The sequence below is a fragment of the Gossypium raimondii genome, chromosome 6 (assembly GCF_025698545.1).
Source record: "Gossypium raimondii isolate GPD5lz chromosome 6, ASM2569854v1, whole genome shotgun sequence".
Classification (NCBI taxonomy): Eukaryota; Viridiplantae; Streptophyta; class Magnoliopsida; order Malvales; family Malvaceae; genus Gossypium; species Gossypium raimondii.
Window position 1 is genome coordinate 39,913,459 of NC_068570.1, and position 6,458 is coordinate 39,919,916.

At 35.3% G+C, this 6,458-nt stretch overlaps 1 non-coding gene across 1 annotated transcript; it reads right to left on the reverse strand.

Moving 5' to 3' along the window:
- Positions 1-6,048: 6,048 nt before the first annotated feature.
- On the reverse strand, positions 6,049-6,154 carry LOC128042138 (small nucleolar RNA R71). The gene has a single exon (XR_008197344.1). It is a non-coding gene; the product is annotated as a small nucleolar RNA R71 (small nucleolar RNA).
- Between the last annotated feature and the right edge of the window lie 304 nt (positions 6,155-6,458).

Genomic DNA, 6,458 nt, shown 5'->3' on the forward strand with positions numbered 1-6,458 from the left:
AAATAGGGTTCCAATATGTTTTATGTTATTAAGTAACTTGATGATGATTTGTGTCAATTTGGAATGTAAAAATTTCCATTTGGTATTTGGTATCTTGAGGTGTTAGCTTATTACTTGATGCCTTATTGAAATGGTCATTTTTGGTCATGGTAAATTATGAACTTAGGATGAAGTATATTTGCATTTGAAATTTGATATAAATGGATGAGTTTTGGCATATAATATGTAGAACTTGATTGATGATTAAATGATTTTAACTTGTTGATTATGTTTTGGCTTGAATGATTATTGTTTATGTTTGAATTGTGGTGCCAATGAGGGCATATTGGTTAGGCACATAGGTTGATTGTGAATTGGTAGATTTTTGGCATGTTTCGACACATTTTGAATAGGTTTGAATGTTGGTTAATGCATAGCTTGGAGTCTAAGTTTTGGTGTGTAAGATGGCTTGTATTTAAAGGTGTTTTTGGGCACACATGGCTTGTGACATGGTCTGCCACACTGCTGTGTGCCCCCACACAGCTGCATGATACGACCATATGGTCTTTTTGATTTTTGGTGTAGGTTTTTACATATAGTCTCAGAGAGTTACATGGCCATGTAACCCTAAGTTACACGAGCATAGGTTGTTGCATGGTTTGGCTATATGACCATGTTCTTGAGCCACACGGGTTGAGCTCTATCACATGACCGTGTGACTCTTGTTTTTACTTTTTACTCAAAATTTTTTAAAAGTTTCATTTTGATCCAGAATTGTTCCTGGTTTGTTTCAAATGTTTCGTAAGCTCGATTTAGGTCCTAATTTGATTGAATAGCATGGAAATGATTGCATGTGAATTATTTTGGTTATGTTTGACAAAATTATGAATAATGTTAAAGTTTTATAGTTGTAATACCTTATAGCTCGGGTCGATGATCGGACCAGGTATAGGATGTTACATTTAGGGGTATCAGGCTATGATTTAGTCGATTCTAGGACTGAACGTAGCATGTATTAAGTCTAAAAATACATGCCACTTTATAACTTGTGATAGTGTAACGACTCATTATCAGTTTGGCTTGTTTTCTTATAGATTAAAGATATCAACTTATTCTAATTGAATAGATTCCGACGATGCTTAAAGTAATATTCCAGTCACTAATCAATGGGCTACTCATAATGTACCCGAGTTCCAAGAGCCTAAAGAAGAGGTTTCCAGTACCTTTCTCAAAATGATGCACGACATGTTTAATGCCTATATGAGAGCCATTCTCACGGCTCAACAACCTTCACCCCCTCGTCCTTAAAACCTTATAAGATCTAGTACTTATAGAATTTCTATTGATAACATTTAAAAATGTGGAGCCGAAGAGTTCCATGGTAAGGTTGGGGATGATCTGGCTAGAGCTGAATACTAGTTAAAGCACATGCAACCAATGTGGCCAGTATCACTTTGGAGTGTGTAGATTGAAAGATGAATCCTGCTTTAATTGTGGGTCTCTCAATCATTTCAAGAAAGATTGCCCAAATTGAATTGAGCCAAACAAATATCAGAATGTAAAACCTATTCTTACTACTACTAGAGGTAGATGACCAAGGAACAATGTTACTACGGGAGTCAGTAGAAGTGGGACCAAGAATTCAGTAGTTCGATCTAAAGCTCGAGCTCCTGCCGGAGCTTATGCAATTTGTGCGCGTGAAGAGGCCTCAACTCCTGATGCTATTATTGGTACATTTTCTATCTTTGATGTTACTGGGTATGAATTAATTGGCCCTAGATCGACATATTCATATATATGCACTACGTTAGTAACTGAAAAGAATTTACTAGTTGAGTCAACTGAGTATGTCATTAAAGTAACGAATCCTTTAGGACAGAGTGTCATAGTTGATTTGGTTTGCAAACAGTGCCCACTAAAAATTTAGGGCTATGACTTTCCTGTTGATCTGATGTTACTGTCGTTTAATGAATTTGACATTATCCTGGAATAAATTGGTTGACATTTCATGATGCTGTAGTGAATTATCGATGGAAACAAATTGATTTGGGATGTTGAATGGTGAATTGATTTCTATTGATTTTGCTAAGTCTGATTGTATTTCAAGTATAATTTCAGTGATTTACACATAGAACTTGATCTGAAAAGGCCATGATGCATTTTTAGCTTATATCCTAGACTCCAGAGTATCTGAATTGAAAGTTGATCAAATACTGACCGTTTGCGAGTTTATAGATGTTCTCTTGAGGAATTTTCGGGTTTACCACCAGAGTGAGAGGTTGAGTTTGCTATTGAAGTAATACCAGGGACCGTTTCGATCTCGATTATTCCATACAAAATGACTCCAATTGAATTAAAAGAATTAAAAGCTCAGTTTCAAGAATTAATTGACAGAGCTTTTGTTCGACTAAGTATATCGCCTTGGGGTGTACCTGTTCTATTTGTAAAAAAAGAAAGACGGGTTGATGAGATTGTGTATGGATTATCGGTAATTGAACAAAGTCACGATAAAGAATAAATATCTCTTACCTTATATTGATGATTTATTCGGTCAGTTGAAAGGTGCCACAGTGTTTTCAAAAATTGATTTCATATCTAGTTACTATCAGTTGCGAGTTAAAGATTCTGATGTACCGAAAATAGTGTTCAGAACCTGTTACATACACTGCGAATTTCTAGTCATGCCATTTGGATTGATGAATTCCCGAGTAGCATGTATGGATTTGATGAATCAAGTTTTTCAACCTCACATCGATAGGTTCATTGTTGTTTTTATTGACGACATTCTGATTTACTCTAGAGATGAATCTGAGCATGCCCAACATTTAAAAATAGTATTACAGACCTTGCGTGAATAATAATTGTATGCAAAGTTTAGTAAATGCGAATTTTGGCTAAAAAAAGTTGAATTTCTCAGTCATGTGATTTCGGCTGAAGGGATATGAGTTTATCCGTGTAAGATTTCTGCTACTTTAAATTAGAAGCTTCTGCAAAATGTTCCTGAGGTACGTAGTTTTCTGGGATTAGCCAGATATTATCGACAGTTTGTTAAGAAATTTTCTATAATAGCTTTACCTATGACGAAACTATTATAGAAAGATGTTGGTTTTGTGTAGTTTGATAAATGTCAGCAAAGTTTTAATCAGTTGAAAAGTATGTTGACAAAGGCACCAGCGTTGACATAGAGTGAATTCGGGATAGAATTTGTTGTTTATAGTGATGCTTCCTTGAACAGTTTGAGATGTGTTTTGATGCAGGAGGGCAAGATAATTGTGTATGCTTCTCAAAAGCTTAAAACTCATAAAAAAATTACTCGACACACGACCTTGAGTTAGCCGTGATTGTATTTGCATTAAAAATTTGGCAACACTATCTATATGACAAGAAATGTCATGTTTATGCCAATCAAACAAGTCTAAAATATTTGATGACCCAAAAAGAGTTAAATCTGAGTCAATGGATGTGGCTTGAGTTACTAAAAGACTATGATCTGGTGATAGACTATCATCTAGGTAAAGCGAACGTTGTTGCCGATGCTTTGAGTTAGAAATCCCTTTTTGCTCTTTGATCGACAAATGCTTAGCTTAATTTGGAGCGCGATGGTTCTATTTTAGTCGAGTTGAAGGCTAAACCTTTGTTTTTACAGAAAATTCAGGAAATACTATTTGATGATCCAAATTTATCGGCTAAATGGAAAATGGTTGAAAATGGTCAAATAGCTGATTATAGTATTAGTTCAAACGACAATTTATATTTTTGTAATAGATTGTGTGTACTTGAAGAGATGCAATTGAAATAGAACATTTTAAGTGAAGCTCACAACAATGTTTATTCGTTACAACTGGGAAGCACGAAAATGTATTGTGATTTGAAATAGATGTACTGGTGGTCGGGAATGAAACATGAAATTTTTGAATTTGTATCTAAATGCCTTGTGTGTAAATCGGTAAAAGCCGAACATCAGGTTCCATCCAGGTTATTGCAGCCTATCATGATTCCAAGTGGAAATATGCATTTAGACTTAGTTAATTGCATGTACTTAAGTGATTTTAGTTGCATTTTAGGATATTGCACTAGTATTTTAAGAGCATTGCATTAAAGAGTTTAGGTTGTGCTTAGGTGCTATTACATGTTGCTTTTAATTGCCTCTTGGAATGACTTGTTTGGTGGTTGATTGGCAAGTGCAAAGTGTTGGTGGAGTAGAGGGTTAAAGGTTTGACGTGAAAAATTTTGGGTAGTTTACCAACAAAAGTGCTATGGCAATACCTGGAAGATGCCTAGTCAATACTTAATGCGTATCATTTTTAGTCCCAACTGTACTTGTACCAGAAAAATCAACCTGAAAAAAGGAGAAAGGATTATGGCTGATGGACCTACCTTTAAAGGTCAAACCTATAAAAGCAAAAGGGGGAACCCTAGAAAGGATTAGTTTTTCAAATAGAAGAAAAAGAGAAGCAACTTTTGATAGGAAAAACAGAAAGGACAAAGAAGGAAGATGGCTGAAGAAGGAGAAGATGACTGCATCATCTTTGGCAGTTGCAAGACATTGTGCTGCCGATGTTGAGAGCTGAATAGGCGAAAGCCAACATCTCATAATTTATCCTTTGATTCTTATCACATTTCCTTTAGAACTTAATTGTAAAAGATGTTGATTACTGCATTAAACTTGAACTCGATTTACCCAACTATGAGCTAAATCTCTTAAGCTTGGGATTACTTGGATGAACCTTTTAATTTCTATTAATGTTCACAATTTCAGTTTGAATTATTTTGCTATTTTAGTCAATGGTATTTCATGCTTTTTATAGGCCGTGTATTGACGAATATGTAGCAAGTTATTAAGATAACTTAATGCCGACAGGGTTAGGTTATTTGGATAGACATTGGATAATATAAGTGAATGAAAAATTATTTATTCACAGCAACCTCTAAACATAGAGCCTTGCCTCATTTAAAAGAGGATAAAAAATATTAATGGTAGTCAAACTTAAGTCTATAGACATATAGTACCTTAGGGAAGGTAGCCCAAGGTTTGCTCTCGAGAGAAGTAGACTATTGTAGAAACCTATCGAGCAGTAGAATGTTCAAGACTTTACTGTGGCATTAATAGTTAGAGAAGGTAGATGCATCAGTAATCCTAGCCGTCCTAATCAACACTATAATTACTTAATCTTTTTTTCATAGTTACTTGGTCGTGACATTCTTGTTTCGTTTACTTATTTTGTGTTACACATTTTATACATCATCATTCTCTCATTTTGCCACTACATTCTCTCATATAGCCTAACTATAATAGCTCGACCAAATTATACCGTTCTAATCCTTGTGGAGACGATCTCAGTTATCACTTTATTTCCTGTTTGACTTGTACACTTGCACAATTCACACATCATATTCACAAGCGACAAGTTTTTGGCACCGTTGCCAGGGATTAGCTATTGGAGAAATTTGATTTTTTTTCTTAGTTTTAGCTAACTTAGTTGTATTTAATTGTTTCAAGGTTGCCTTCAGTGCATGAGTAAAAGCACTTCTATTAAAAAAGAGTATCCTTTTGACCCAGAGATTGAAAGAACTTTGCGAAGGAGAAGAAGGGAATTGCGTAATATAGCTAAAGAAGGGAATGATCTCGATCTGAATGATCCATTGAATCCAAATGGTCAGGATGTTGATATTCCTATTCATCGTGTGATAGATGACCGAGACAAGCCAATTCGGGAACATGTTGTTCTAATTTTGGATGATTTGAATCCAGGGATAGTAAGACCTCATATACAAGCTCATCATTTTGAGTTGAAATCGGTAATGGTCCAAATGTTGCAAACAGTAGGACAGTTTGGTGGATTACCCACTGAAGATCCAAGACTGCATTTAAGACTTTTTCTAGAGGTCTGTGACTAATTTAGAGAACAGGGTGTTCTTGAATTTGCATTGCAGCTTAAATTGTTCCTATACTCTTTGAGAGATCGTGCAAGACCGTAGTTTAATGCTTTACCATCGGGAATAGTGGCATCATAGAATGACTTGTGCCAGAGATTTTTGCTATAGTATAATCTGCCAAATATGAATGCCAAGCTTAGAAATGCATCATATATTTTAAAAAATCAGAGGATGAAACGCCTTACGAAGCTTGGGAAAGATTTAAGGAATTACTTAAAAAATGTCCTATGCATGGTTTTCAACACTAGACTCAGATGGTGATGTTTTATAATGGGATAAATGCACATACAAGGATGGTAGTCAGTGCCTATGCAAATGGTACTTTTTTGAATAAATCCTATAATAAAGCATATGAGATTTTGGATCGGATTTCCAACAATGATTATCAATATCCTACCACGCAAGTTGGGACTGGTAGGAGAGCTGCTGGCACCATTGAACTTGATACAATCACTTTGTTGACATCCCATGTATCTTTTTTAGCTAATATGATCAAAAGAATGAAAAGGCCCACCGTAGTCTAAGAGATGAAATCAGCCAAA